The sequence below is a fragment of the Ascaphus truei genome, chromosome 3 (genome assembly GCF_040206685.1).
Source record: "Ascaphus truei isolate aAscTru1 chromosome 3, aAscTru1.hap1, whole genome shotgun sequence".
Classification (NCBI taxonomy): Eukaryota; Metazoa; Chordata; class Amphibia; order Anura; family Ascaphidae; genus Ascaphus; species Ascaphus truei.
Window position 1 is genome coordinate 8,985,353 of NC_134485.1, and position 16,200 is coordinate 9,001,552.

The window sequence follows — 16,200 nt, forward strand, 5'->3', positions numbered from 1 at the left end:
TGCTGAATAAGGCGGGGAGCTTTGTAGAGGTAGCTATCAGCGTCTTAGAGTCCAGACTACCAAGTGGTGTGGTGTAACGCGCTCTCACTAGCAGCACAATGCTCACCCTATAATATATATATATTATATATATTATACTCCAAAGATGCTTGAATTTACAATAGAACAGTGATTCCCACCAAAGGGTTTGAGAACCCCTGAGGCTGTGTTGGGTTTCTCCAAGGGGTTCGTCTCCCCCTCTCCCCCCCCCCCCCCCCACCCCACAAATCTGTAATGGTGGATCCCAGGCTGTATAGTGTGATCCTGAGCCCATGTAAGGCCCCAAACCGCACTTTAGCATGGGTCAATTACAGCAGGAGCTTCCAAAGTCACACTGCATCCACAGCAACAAGGCATTGTGGGGCGTGACTTCGGACACCCGTAGTAATGGACAGCTGTGCTCCCCATGCAGCCGGCACACACAGAGGTGCAATTTGGGGCCTTAAGTGTGTTCCCTCCACATGCTCAGGACACCATACTACCTGGTATGAGTCACACCGTTGGCAATAGTCTGATTAGTAGGCAATAAGATGTTTTAATTGGAGGGTGAATAGTGTAAAAAAAAGTTGGACTAGAAGATGAGGGCGGAGCAATGGATTGTACCTATGTAAATTCAGGTAAGCCTTTCATATGGGACTACTAAAATTAATGAAGCAGCTGTAGGACAAAACCTAGAGTGGTTGAATGGACTTGAAATGTTGTCTTAAATTGAATTCTCTCTTGAGCATCGGAGGAGGGATCAGCAGAATGCTATACGCTTTAGCAGTGCACATTACTGTATGTTTTATGGGAGAGCATGGCTTGGTAAATAGCTCGGAGCTGATGAGCAATGATCTCGTACGATTTAATGAATGGCAAACTCTGTGACAAATGCTATTCTGTGCGCGACATCAAAGTTCGGCGACCAGAATATATAATACAACCTGATCCTCTTTTGGGGTGTGAGACTTGGTGAGGTACCATATTTGAAGTCCTAAAAGTTTTTAACATAGCAAGGGGGACGGCCAACAATTTGCCAGGCTGACTAGAAGGGTGAAATGCCAGCAGTAAGGAGGATATCATGATGCCAATTTACTGGTTATTGGTGAAGTGCTGCCAGAATATACAAATAAAATAAGGGCAGTCCAAAAAGAGAAACTAAAATGATGCCTAGTTTCCAGAAAACCACTTATTAGGAACAATGTAATAGGTCTCCACACGCTTGCCACAGAAGAAAGGGCAGATCTAGGGGAGAAGTATTTTCCAGAGCCTAGAAGTGGTCATGCTTGGCATGGAAAGGCCTCTTGGCATAGGCTAACTCAGGGGTGCAAAAGGCGCCCCTAAATTAACCCGTGACCTAGATTAAAATAAGTGATTATTTTATACGTTAAGAATTACAATGTGGTAAATAGTAAAATAAATTAAAAACGTGCAGCTCTAAACCCCCTTTTCCTCATTTGTTCCCAAATGCTTCCATATGCCAATCTTTAAAAAGCTTGGGGAGCGCATGCACAGAGTGAGATAAGGTACAGTATTGCATCCTTGTCCTTAAGTAGGAATGTGGTGGGTAATCTCACAGGAATTGCACTCACATTTTCTAGCATTTATACACACGTATCCATCGCGGCAAAGAACAGGTTAAACCTTTGACCTCCAGAGATTCAGATAATCTCGGCGTGAAATAAAGGGTACCAATAGTGCAGATAATCCAAATAATTTGTAATTTATATAAAGAAATGGAGGAACCGTGTGTGCACTCGCTCAAGAATTAAAGCAGCAATGCTACATTTTCTCTCCCCCCCCCCTTTTTTTTTTTCATAAATAACGCATGTGGCAATGTATAAGGCTGCGTCCATGGTACCTCAGACCGTGCGGATGCGTCCACACGCTGAGCGACCAGACTGCCCTAAGGGAGTGTTCGCCTACATGCGGCGTGCGTGCGGAGGCAGGAGGGAGTGCGCGATGCGCGAGAAATCGGTTAAAACTGATTTCTCGCGCGACAGGATGAAGATGTTATAATAAAACCAGCTGATAAAGGGGGACCTTATTATTATGGATCGAGAATATTACATCAACGAGTTGAAAAGATAAGACAACTTGTATGAATATGAAGAAAGAAATAAATTATTTAGTTTTGGGAGATCTAAACATTTTTATTATTTTGAGGTAAAAATAGGGGCATTTTATAGGATGATTTAAAATATCGTTTGAATGAGAAACCGAAATTGCCACTTTATTTCCTCCCAAAAATCCACAAGGATATAAACAATTCACCTGGGAGGCCTATTACATCAGGGACTTGTTCCCCGATGTTGAATATATCTCATTACATAGATTATTTTCTTCAAAAATACGTTAATCTTAAATCTCATTTGAGAGATAAAGATGTAATAATAGCCCAAGAACAAATTAAATTGGAAGAGAATTTAACTCTGGTCACAAGATGTGACACCTCTCTCTACCGTGATAGATACTACTCTTAGTAGCATCTATACCTTTTTGTTGAGGATGATGCCATGCCAGACGCACAAGCCACCTTTATACTGGAAGGAATTGATTTTTATTTTACATCATAACTACTTCTATCTTCAATTATGCAGTATGCAGCCATGGTGCCGGATTCGCACCAAGTTACGCCAATCTATTTTTGAGCATGTGGGAGGAAGACCACATTTGGCCTGAAGGTGGTTTTGATGCCAATTTGGCCCTCTGGTGCAGATATATTGACGATGTACTGCTCATTAACAGTTTAATTATATGTAAACACTTTTATTAATGCAATATTTTATTGTAAATGCCAAATTTTTTTTGGGGGGGGGTCTGGTTCTCTGTATATATATTTTGTATCTTGTCATGTATGTTTTTTAGTCACAGACCAGTATTTTAATCAGTTGTACTATTTTAATCATTATGTATAATCTGAATTTATTAGCAATTTAGGTATGTATCATACTTCACATTTGAATTTGTGGCCATTTGTACATTTTGAGCCAATAGGATGAGCTCACCAGGGTGTTTAAGACCTCATAGTTTACTTCACGGATTACAAATCCTGATGAAGCCTTTGGTAAAACTCGTTGATTCCTGGAGACGTTCTGTGAACAGGTAGAGACAAAGGTTTGACAGAGGTTTGGAGAGCACCAACTGGAAGTAACGTGGAGACCTCGTGAGGAGATTTTCCACAGGGGTTTTTTGTTTGGCTTCCTTTGGATCACTATACTGTAAGTACGGATATAGGATAAAGTATCTGTCGTCTAAATTTAGCATAGGTTGAACTTGATGGCCGCATGTCTATTTTTTGTCAACCTTATCTACTATGTTACAGTGACTGTCATAAGGGCACGGAAAGTATTTTAATTTGTAGTGTTTGCAATCCGTTCGAAGATGACTTTAACAAATGAATTTACGGTTACCTCTACTTGTTGTTGGTATGTTAAAATATTGGGGGCTGGGGGTTTAATCTCAACAGTTCATGGCTATTAGTTCACTTTGCTCTTATGTTGGATTGCACGTTACAATAATTGGTTCTCTTCACTAATATATTGGGGTGACCTTAGACTATAGCACCTCGCCTTCCACCATTTACAGTGGCCATACCCCATCACTGTGCTACATATTTGCATTACAGCATATTACCAAGATCATTAATAGGGGTTTTCTCGCACCTAATCTCGATTGGATGTTATTACTACATCCACCATTTATTTAGCTGGTTGCTTCGTTACTAAGGCTTTATTTCAGCCAGCAATAATTAGACGGCTTCTTGGCTATGCCTTTTCACTGAATGCATTTTTAAATGACTGTTTATACATATATTAGTGATGTTTTATTAGTCCGCTTTGTATTAAAGGTTATGTTTTAGATTAGGTGATGTGCAACCAAGTGAATTCTTCGTGAGTGTGCAATCTTGTGCCCTCCATTTTGTTTTTGTTTATTCACAGCGAGTTGCTGTGTAGTTTTGGTTATAGCCGTTTTTGTGAACATTTTGTTAACCAATGCAGAGTTAAATGCCTCCACTTTACATTAGAAAATATCAAGGTGGACCATGCAACTATAAAAAAATCAGCATCTCGTTTGACACGATAAAGCACAGCATCCTTTGTAAAGTGCACTATTTTCAGTTTATCAAAAGCACTCTTATACATTTGTAATGATCCATGTTTTAATCATTATTTTCAGGTATTTTACTAGCTCAACAAATGTTGATGCTGACAGCATAGCTCTGCAGAGCAAGAACGATTGGAAAAAATCTCCCCAAAATACAAAAGATGAAACCATTTAAAAATGTTTAAACAGGTGATTTGGTGAATTTTTCTATCTTATTTGAATACGTTTGCATGTATATTTACCCATGAAGCCCCACCTGCTATATTGCCCTGTGGCGTTGAAAGGGTTAAAGGCATTTAGCAGCTGTCGGCTGCATAACCGGGTCAGATATGTGCATCATTTGTCCAATATGCAGTGAAGTGTTGGTTAGCACTACAACTGTGCAGTGATCTATACACTACCTGCCTTATTCTCTCACCGTGAAATAAAGCTGCACTGCAATGTCATTTAGAGGTGAATAATCTCCCCTTCCTCCTTGCCAGCCATCTCAACATGAGCATGTCTCATCGTACACTTCCATAACGGGCACCACATTTTTCTTTTATGTGCCCTAGGGAAGGGGTGGGAAACGCCAGTCCTGAAGGGCCATCAACAGCTCAGGTTTTCATGATATCCCTGCTTCAGCACACGTGGCTCAATCAGAGGCTGTCTTTCAATGAGCCATCTGTGCTGAAGCAGGGATATCCTTAAAACCTGACCTGTTTGTGGCCCTCGAGGACTGGACTTGGCCACCCGCTGCCCTAGGCTGAGCCCAAGACATTTCTACTTTGCTTCCTGCGGAAATGTTATTTAATTTTCTCTCCTGATTTAGTTGCTTTGTTCACCCCTCCCTATTCTGTACATTGCATTTTCCTATTAAATACACACTTGTTCATGAATGTAGTGTAACAGTAAATACTTTCCTATCGGGGTTGCTTAGAAGCCATTACACAGGTGTGTTTCTTGCCTCACTGCCACCGAATTGTTCATTGGACCAGATGTAGTCGGCTTAATGTTCTTCGCTCATCTGTGTGGAACTGTGCAGGCCAATGTAGATCGCGTGTTGGGGTAATCTTAAAGTGGCTTTATAGCCTTGTGTTTTATTTTGTTTTTTACATTTTTTCTAGGTTTGAAGCCAGGGGTCTCTGGAACTTAACGGCGTTTATTTCCGCTCCGGGGACCCCCTGCTTTCCACCTAAAGTGGGAAATATATAATCTATATATCTATCTCTCTCGCCATTAGTTGGTGAAGCAAAGACCGTTTATATTTGTACGTTTTGTCTCGAGATGATGTAATTTGGTAAGATCTTCTTCTGAATGTACATTCCCATTCTGCTTCCCAGTAAACACATTTCCTTACACCTGTCTGCATTTTAAGTCTCTGAACATACGACATAACTACATATATATTCATTTTTAGGTGATGGGTATACAGGGCACAGTATTGGAAGGGTTCCCTTCTTTCCCAGTGTGATTCTGCCCAGAGAGTTCTGCTGTAGTGATTCAGTTTGCAGCAAACAATTACCAAGCACATAAGTCATTTTAATGAAGTCATTATTTGTACATTGACCTTTTTTCCTCTGTTCCACCACTTTACATACGCATATATAGCTTTGTATAAATACCAGACTTCTCTGTTCATCAAATCATTCAGTTAGCTTCACATCTAGCTTAGATATGTTATGTTATGACCAAAAGTTGTTACATCAAAATTGACGGGCCATGTTACTTATAGGAACAATCAGATTATAAGTCTTCATATGCAAAAATATATTTCTATTGGACATAAATATTGACCAATCCTCTTAAAATAGACTGAATAACGATTTTTTTCTATCAATGCATCTAAAAGAAAATCTACAAAGCATACCAAAAGCATAGAGTAACACTACAAAAAAATATACCGGGCTGACACCACGGTGAAAGACACTCAACATAGGTCTTTTATCAAGTCTTTATAATGGGTGTTCCCCCTCCCCCCGCCCCCGAAACATAGTATCTTTTAGAGATGCGTCCCTTCAATTATTTTTTTAAGGTATTTTAGGGGGGAATGTCACTTGGATAATGTTACGATTTATTTAGTAGGAGATGTTTGTGTGCATAGTCCTCATTTCTTCGGGAAAGCTATATGTTGCCATCTTGTGTTTTGGTGACGCATATATTTTTGGCCCCAGATATGCAAGTGCATCACTACTAACTGTCCTTTGTTCTCCTGATTTTAGATTTCACACCCGTTGGTTAGGGTGACATGTCCTCTCCATTTACCTGTGCCTTTTCCCCTCTTTTTGAAGGATTAACGCTCGAGAGCCTCAGGCTTGGTTGTAGGATTTAGGATCAGCCTGTGGCCGAACCTTGGACTCTCTCCAGTTGACATTAGAAGATCAGAGCGTGTGAACTTACCCCATGCTGTGAGACTGCCTGAGGCAGAGAGACAGGTGACGAGTAGTATAATGTATAGTTGACTTGTCTTTAAGTTTCGTGAACAGATAAAATAGTTTGTAATTGAAGCTCTAGTGCTTCCTAACACAGATATTGAAGTTACATAAAAAGTGGATGCGCACATCCAAAAACATTGATTTAAAACAGTGTGTATGTAACGTATGAAATAAACGAAACCATCTCGCCTAAACATCAAGCTTGGGGCAAAAATACAGCCCATCAAGGGGCCTGAAGTGCACAACGGAGAGAGGCTAAAATGGAAGAATGAAGGTCCCGCTTTCTCATTTATTTTTCCTTCACCTCTACCAGTTCTCCATTATGCTCCAGCGTCTCTCCATGCTCTCTAGGCATGCTCCCACGGCAGGGAGAGGGGAGCCGACAGACTACAGCGAAGATAAGGAAAATCATCTTTTCACGCGCGTCAATGATTGCAGAACTAAAAAAAAATATTTATTAAACTTTTTTTTTCTTTAAAAAAATCTTATTTAGGACCTCCTTTCGCACACACACATACACACACATACTCACACACACATACTCACACACACATACTCACACCACACACACACACACACACACACATACACACACATACACACACACACACACACACACACACATACACACACACACACACACACTCACACTCACACTCTCTCACACTCTCACACACTCTCTCACTCTCTCTCACACTCTCTCTCACACTCTCTCTCACACTCTCTCTCACACTCTCTCTCACACTCTCTCTCACACTCTCTCTCACACTCTCTCTCACACTCTCTCTCACACTCTCTCTCACACACTCTCTCACACTCTCTCACACACTCTCTCACACACTCTCTCACACACTCTCTCACACACTCTCTCACACACACTCTCACATACACACACACACTCTCACATACACACACACACACTCTCACACACACTCTAACACACACTAACACACACACACACTAACACACACACACACACACACACACACACACACACACACACACACACACACACACACACACACACACACACACACACACACACACACACACACACACACACACACACACACACACTCACACACACACATACACACACATACACACACATACACACTCACACACTCACACACTCACATACACACACTCACACATACACACACACTCACATACACACTCACATACACACACACTCACATTCACATACACACACACACACATACACACACACACACACACACTCTCACATACACACACACACACTCTCACACACACACACACACACACACTCTCTCACATACACACACACACACTCTCACACACACACACACACACACACACTCTCACATACACACACACACACTCTCACATACACACACACTCTCTCACATACACACACACTCTCTCACATACACACACTCTCTCACATACACACACTCTCTCACATACACACACTCTCTCACATACACACACTCTCTCACATACACACACATACACACACTCTCTCACATACACACACATACACACACTCTCTCACATACACACACATACACACACTCTCTCACATACACACTCACACACTCACATACACACTCACACACTCACATACACACTCACACACTCACATACACACTCACACACTCACATACACACTCACACACTCACATACACACTCACACACTCACATACACACTCACACACTCACATACACACTCACACACTCACATACACACTCACACACTCACATACACACTCACACACTCACATTCACATACACACACACACATACACACACACACATTACCTGCAGCTTTTTAGACAGGAAAAGCATGCGGCGCGTGCACATGCTGTGTATAACAGCCCTTAGCCCTGGTGATGGTTCCTTAGGGGACAGAAATGTTTTTGCTCGGGTTACAATATATATATTTTTATTTATTTAGAAAAATGTTTTACCAGGAAGTAATACATTGAGAGATACCTCTCTCAATGTCTTTGCATCCATTACCCCTGGTATTCTGTGTACATCCGGCAAGGCTCATAAAGCAACTTTTACCTTGTGAGCAATGTAAACTTATTTTAGTGTGGTCAAATCCTCACAGAGCTTTCCATCAAGTATCTAGTAACGCTTCCTGAGACTTGTGAGCTGCAGAAGATCTGAGCGTTCTCTGTAATGTGACATTAATGGTCAGAGACACATGAAGTCATGAAATGTTGCATTGCTTCTGTGAACAGTCTCTCATTCTCTGGCTTCATTTGGGTTATTGGCAAGTGATGACACCATGTAATGCTCCATCAATAGCACCAACACATGCGGGAACATGAGCAGCACAGATTTAAATAGAGGAAGAGGGAACTACATAACCTTTTCAAATCAGCTACTTCAGAAAGTATTCTCTCCTCCCTCATCCACATGCAGAAAATGAACATGTTAAAACCATCCAGGAACACTGCTACACGCGCCCAAACTGTCTCAATGGTCTAAATATCAAAATCAACACCTCCTGGTGACTCCCAATCATGTCCCAATTTCTCCCTCTGCTTGCACTCTGCCACCAACAGTCTCTCTACTAATCGCCGCAAAGTGGCAGGATGGAGCTGGCAGAATCACCAGGGCACATTCAAGGCACATTCAAACCCTGGGTGAGTGGAGGCTACTTTACCAGCGTTGCTGCCACATGGGTCTGCAATGCCTTAAAAAGTAACACGTGGGTTCATTCAGGCCTTTTCTTGGTAGGTGGGAATAAAGAGTGTGTCAAGTATATAGCCTGGATCTGTCTGTTTTGCACCTGAGCGTTTCACAATAAGTTCTTGTTTTCTTTTGCCGGAACATGAAACGCTGCTTTTCACCTTCAACTCTACAACCCCAACCTCTTAAACCGTGCTCAATAAATACCACTACTTGCAAGTGACATATCTAAAGGGACCTCTATATTTAATTTGGCAAGCGAATCACATTTGTATATGTCGGCTTCTCAGAAGAGAAACCAGAAAACCTCCACTAAATAGTAGTATTAAAAAAAGAAATGTTTTGCAGCTTTTTAATTTGTAACCGTTTGCGTACGTTATGGAGTCTGGTACTCCCAGGGACCCTGTTGAATAGTGACTATGGAGCATAGCACGTGATCTGTACTGCAGGGGAATGGAAGAGCATGGCTCCTCTGTCTCTGGGTTAAGGAACGCAGCGATCACGTGGTCGCTCCTCAGAGCAGAGGGGCTGTGGTACTCTGATGCCGTGGCAACCACAGGGTTAAAAATTGAACACGTTGGATTGTTAATGACTTTCATTGTGTGCTTCACTTTCGTATACCAATAGTCGTTATGGGAAGACCTTTGGCAGCCCGTGCAAGGTGCACGTCCCTTAGCTATCTCTGCTGATCTAGAGATGGCCACCATGCATTGTCACTGCTGCTCCTTGACACAATCGTCTCCTCCTGTTCCCACGTTGTCCCCATGTTCACCTTGATTTGTGCAGAAAATGGAGCCTTTTCTGGCTTCCTGTGACATTGGCCCCGCTGCCACACACAGTGTTTGTTTGTTTGGTTTTGCCGGTGCTTAACACTAAACAATCCAAGAGATCTATTTTGCCAGGTGCGTCATTGTACATTTATACAACTTTATGTACTGCTCACGCTCTGCTGCTTAAACTTGCTCAGAATTGCCCGGAAGGGGGGGAGGCTTTGTGTCTCGTGGTGCTCAGTACTGCTTTTTATTACAGCATGTTAACGGAGAAAGGATTGGCCTAGTGATAAAGGACAAGGCATGTCACTGCAATTGGAGAAATTAGTGCACGTTGCAGGATGGGCTCTCTTTGACAGGTCTGTTTATTACCCCGTGTTTCTACAATCACTTTAGGGTCTGTTAATTGTACTATGCACATTAGCACAGGGATGGGCAGCTCCAGACTTTAAGGTACACCCCCCCCCCTCCCAACAGGTCAGGTTTTCAGGTTATGCCTGCTTCAGCACAGGTGGCTCAATCAGTGGCTCAGTCAAAGACTGAGCCACCTGTGCTGAAGCAGGCATATCCTGAAAACCTGACCTTGTGGTGGGGCACGAGGACTGGAGTTCCCCTGCATTAGGGTATACACCACATTTCACATTATAGTACGTGGAGCATTCCCTCCCAACTTTAAATGACGTGCCCTATTCTAGTTTGAGAATTGTTTCAATGAGGAAGTTGCTTCTGGATCGTAGGCGTTTCTCACCCGAAACAGTTCACTGCTGGGAAACCTTAGAAATCATTGCAAACCAATGTCTTGCTGCCTGGCAATCGGTGATCAGCTCCTAGTTCTATAGAGACCTCCATAGCATTGCAGCAAGTAGCTGCTGGAAGCACCAAGCATGCTGGGCTATAGTGTAACTGCAATAGAAGCACACTTCCAGGGAACACAGTCTATGCCAGAGGTGGGCAACTCAGTCCTCAAGGGCCACCAACAGGTTCAGGATATCCCTGCTTCAGCACAGGTGCCTCAGTCCTAGTCTATGCCATTAAAGATTTTTTGGTTGGTTCAAGTGTTTGAAAACTTGCTGTGTATCATCTGTTTCTTGCAGGCTTCAAACTACTACCCCCGTCTTTTAATGCTTCAATTAAAGTGTGTGTGTGTGTGTGTGTGTTGCAATATGTTCCTTTCATAGGTTATCTGCGTTTGAGACCATTAGTCAGTTTACTGCAGCTTTGTAACAATGTCTATATCCAGAAAACAGGATAGAAACTAATTTAATATTAGATCGTATCGGTCTTGTTGTAAACCGTGACCTACACGAGATCGCTGAATTATTTTTCATAACATTCGGCTGTACAGGTTCTGCAAATGTTTTCGGCACTATGGCCCAGCACATGGAGTTGTCTTGTTTTCGGCACTATGGCCCAGCACATGGAGTTGTCTTGTTTTCAACACTATGGCCCAGCACATGGAGTTGTCTTGTTTTCGGCACTATGGCCCAGCACATGGAGTTGTTTTGTGCCACCTTCGTTGGTTTTATTTTGCGTGCCGAGTGCTGGCAGCAGCTTGCATACGGAGCATAGATAGCTTCACTGTGTAAGCAAGGCATCTGTCCGTAACATCTGCTTAACCTTTACTTCTTCCAAGATAGACAAAACGAGAGCCAAGGGTAACTGAGCAGTTGGGCATTAATTCCAGATCGGTAACTAAAACGTATTATAAAAATAGCCCCCTGGGAATGAGCACAGTGCTGCGATTATACTGGCATAATGCAGCAGAATGAGTGTGCCCTGATGTGACATGTATATCAGTTTTATATTTGGTGTTGGCCGTGTACATAACGAGGTGGTTTGTTTCTTTTGACTAATCCCTGCCCCATAGTTAACATTTAAATAGTGGGGCACCGAGACGGTGACTTGGTCAGAAATGAAAGACGTTGACAAGACCCGAGAAACGATAGGAGCTGTGCGGAGCCAACGCGTGTCTCTTCTCTACCTAAGCAGACGGGTTTGGGAATCGCTCGCTGGCGGTGCGGTGTGCACACCTACAAAGCCTGTTTTGGCAAAGAGGTCAAAGTCCTCGTGGCAGCTAATGTGTGAAACATGCAAATATGTCAAAAATATCTCGCATTAATGTTACTTATGGGCGATATCAGTCGTTAATGACTGCCAGTGCCATGGTATGTTTTTTATAGCCTCGCTGATTGATTTCTTCATCTAGCATGTATTGCTCAGCAGCGTATGACAGTACAATATATGCTGGGCTGTCAGCAGCTGGACTTAAATGCTACCAACCCATGTCAAACTGAACTCAATAAATGACTGTTACATTTCAAGGTCTGGTTCATTTGTAATGATTGTCAAAAGTATCTTTAAGTAATCAAGCAATACTCTTGCTCTGAGTGGCACTGTCTCTGTATTGCCACCACTATGAGACTTCACAATTACCTTTGTCATTGTGGCTTGGCAGATAATTGGAATAGAAGTGTTGCATACAATGTCCACACTATATGTATTTGATGTGCTGCCGGGGGTTCTACAAGCTTGTTTTTCTGAGGTGTGACAGTGTCCAGAAAGGACGGTGTACTGTCGGCCTATAAGCCCAGCTCTGTCTGAAGAATGACACCAAACCGCACATCCGCATGGGTAATGCTCATCTGATCATACTTGCAGTAGGACTCGGCATGTTGTTTGCAGGTGAAAAATGCTCGGTGTTAACATAAAAACACACACAGACTAAGGAATTACAGACCAAGACAAAAGCTGCTGTGCACATTTCAATATAAGACATTCAGCATTTATTTAAAAAAAATAAAATGCATTTTTAAGGGGCATATTTTTAAAGCGGTGGCTAGAAATAAGCAGCCCTAGCTGTGAAGTCAGGAAAAAAACAACTGTTATTGGCACAAGAAGATGCTAATGTCTGACATGGCTAAAGAATAATATTGTCAGTGGGCTTTCTTTGTTTTACGGTTAGTGTGCCTGGAAGAGGATAAACCTCCCATCCCTGGTCGCCATCATTTGCGGTGTTTTGTGGTCTGACTGTCCCACTGTCTCCCCGATCTGGCTAGATAATGGTGTCTTATTCAGCAGGTAGCTAGCAGTAAATGGCTGCTGTGAGACAAGTGACGTGTTCACTCTAGGACTTCATTTATCCTGTGTCCAATCTGTGCCTTGTCAGCTGTGACCCTCTTGTCAAGGTAACCGTTGCTATGAATAGGCTGATATAAGTCATTTTAAGGGAAGGAAAACATATTTAAGTGTAGACAGTTTGGTTATTATGGATAATATATGTGCAATTTTGTGTTTATAGACTGAATTTATATAGGTCTGGCTTGCATTTTCATATACAACTATTCAATAGGAAGGTAAGAAACATCCAAAGGACTTGCCATGCAGTTTTGCTACGTTACAAATCACTCCTTTTTTTATTTTGCTAGCATATTTAAAGGTAAATTTGCACTTTCTAACGCAGCAGAAAGATGTTGGAGATGTTATCTGTAACACTATTTCTTGATTTTGGCGTGTAAGGTATTAAAATAAACGTCTCCCTATCAATCGTGGGGTTTTACAAATCCACAAACTGTGTATATTCATTTTAAACGTACGGGGGCTTATTCTGTGAGCTCCGTTAGCACTGGGCCGTGCACTCTGCTTGGGAAGCCCTATGCCACAATCCTGAGAATTTCTGGAAGAGGAGCATTAAGATCGGGATTGCTTGCCATGGGCCTGTGTGACTGCAGGTGTGTTATCTATAAATGATCTGACGTCATCTAAATTTCACTCCAAATTTGCACCAATTCATATTCAATTTTGCAAACAAAATCTCAGTCCCCAGCATATTTTTAACGACTTAGAAGATGAAATGGTACAAATTGGCTAACACTTGGGAGTGACATTTTAGAAAAAATATGGCGTAACGGTCAGATCCTTCATAAATAACCACACATCCCCACCGACTTTTCTCTGGCGCGTCGCACCTGTCACCATTGTGTCCAGTATTTTTGGAGAAGCCGCCTGGCGCCCGTATCCATAACAGAATCCCGGAGTACCTTACAGCTATAATATGCAAATATTAGCATAAGTGTTTTGTGTAATTAGAATGAGCTATGGGGCAACTTTGCAGCAAACGTGAAGTCCGCCCCTTTGTATGATTGTGCTTATGGTTTGAATGTAATTACACTAAGAGTTGATTGGATATCTGCATAACCCAGTGGGCACAACAGGGAATAGAGCAGAAGGCCTTGCTCTTCGCATCTCATTTTATGGCTAAACTCTGTGGGTGGCGAGATCTGAAACTCCACCACAAGCTTGTCTCTGATTGCATAATTACATTATTATTTCCACCAGCTTCGCGTGGCCTTTTGCAACTTGATGGTAGTTTCTGAAACTTGCGCTAATTAGAGCGTTGGGAAGATGTGTGCTGACAATATCCTTTCCCCAGAGAGAGTGAAAACCTTGTGTTTAAAAAATAAAAAAAATGGACTCTGCTATTCTTGAAGGTGCAGGGTTTTTTCCATGCAAAATCACTGCCGAATATAATGCAATTTAATGCCGTATTTGTGATCTATGCAGAAATAGCACCAGAAGAAAAAGCATCTCCTCCTTCTGTGGCAAATGGGACACTGAGGGTAATTCTATATCTGCTGAAGCAGATGTTCGGGGCGAAAATCCCCAAAGACTTCAATGGCAGCTTTGGCAGATAGAGATGAAAGCCCTGTGCGTCTTGCCTCCCTTAGGCATGTGAGTTTGTAGACCGGCCATTATAGTAATCTCCCTCCTCCCCTGATACACCACAAAACTGCCCAAGCTAATCGTGTTTTTGTTGTATATATTATGCGTAATTCTGCACGTCACGCATATTTTTCACCTATAATTGTTCTTTGAAAACCTCTCGTCATGAGTTGAATAGGTTGTCGGGGTTTCTCAACTGCAGTCCTCTGGACAGGTCAGGTTTTCAAGATATCGAGTCTTCGACGGAGCCATCTGTGCTGAAGCACGGATATCCTTAAATCCTTAACTGTTGGTGGCCCTTGAGGACTGGAGTTGAGAACCTCTTGGTTAAGTATGTTTGTGGGAGCTGGGGATTACAATAAAGGATTCCTTCCCTTTGTGAACTGCACAAGCTCGCGTGCCTGGGAGAAGCATGGCCTCTGGCGGTGACATTCCCTACAACACACGTTCTCGCACCTTATTGAACATCATGTGACGACCTCATTTCGTGAGATTTCTTCATTTGCTTACAACCTTTGCATACCACATGGATTTGCACAGTGAGCCTCCAATTGTCACCTAAAATGTTGTTTTTTTTGCATGGACTGGCTATGTAAAATCTGCTTAATGATTTGGTCTTTGACTCTCAACACTAAAGTTATGGTTTGATGGAGCTTCAAAGTGCAACTCCTTTTTGTTTGGTAAGCATTTGTGCGACTGGCCATATGCATTGTCTTTCTGTTCTGGTATAAACCGTTGTTATAGACCTTTACTTGAGGTGTAATTAACGCATAAGTAATTGGAAATATCGCTCCGTCCTGATCTTCAAGAACTGGTTGGACTTTATTTCTATTTAAATATGAAAAAGTTGATGCATAAAAAAATGCTTGTACATAATTCACACTTTGTTTTACAGCCGTTTATCTGTTATTCTTCTCTTATAAAGGTGTATATTTTGTATATCAAATTATAATTTTAAAGGAACAAACTACCAGAAAAGTGGTTACAAACAAGGTTATGAAACAGTTAATCACAGTGTTGGTACAATTAGGCTGTGATTATACCCAAAGCGGCAGAGCGCGCAACACCAAAACAAATGTCAGTTTTTCAATGAGCGCACACCAAGTACGCGCGATCGAGGCGGACAAGCGCGCAAATTTAGAGCCGATCTGTAAAATTGATTTTCAGGAGCCACGTCACGTGAGCGTTTAAGCCAATGAGGCGAACCGCTCCTCTGTCATGCCCACGCCTCCCGATGTCTCGTGCCTGCAGTGCAGGTTTCGGGCGTGCACATCACCCTGAGGGAGCGCGCACACCCGTCCGCCACTGGTATAATCGAGGCCTTAAACAGCCCTCTGCATCTTCTATACGCACAGAGAAAAATGGAACGCAGAACTAGATAATGAGAAACCTTGCTCGTTAATTTAAGTTGATCAATCTTTGCTTTTCCATATGAGCAGGCTGTTTCGAATTCATTTTTTTTTCTTTCATTTTAATCCGCTATTTA

The 16,200-nt window shown here is 42.3% G+C and overlaps 1 protein-coding gene across 8 annotated transcripts in view; it reads left to right on the forward strand.

The window, feature by feature from the left end:
• The window catches only part of POU2F1 (POU class 2 homeobox 1), a 141,048-nt gene that overhangs the window by 42,662 nt on the left and 82,186 nt on the right, over nt 1–16,200 (forward strand). The window contains exons 2-3 of one of the 8 annotated variants that reach the window (XM_075593606.1): nt 4,198–4,314; nt 6,396–6,539. The exons of 4 other annotated variants lie outside the window; for them this stretch is intronic. The gene's annotated coding sequence lies outside the window, so the exon portion shown is untranslated. Of the gene's footprint in view, nt 1–4,197; nt 4,315–6,395; nt 6,540–10,221; nt 10,355–16,200 lie in introns of those variants that run through there. 3 more of the 8 variants (XM_075593608.1, XM_075593607.1, XM_075593609.1) reach the window with 3 other exon arrangements.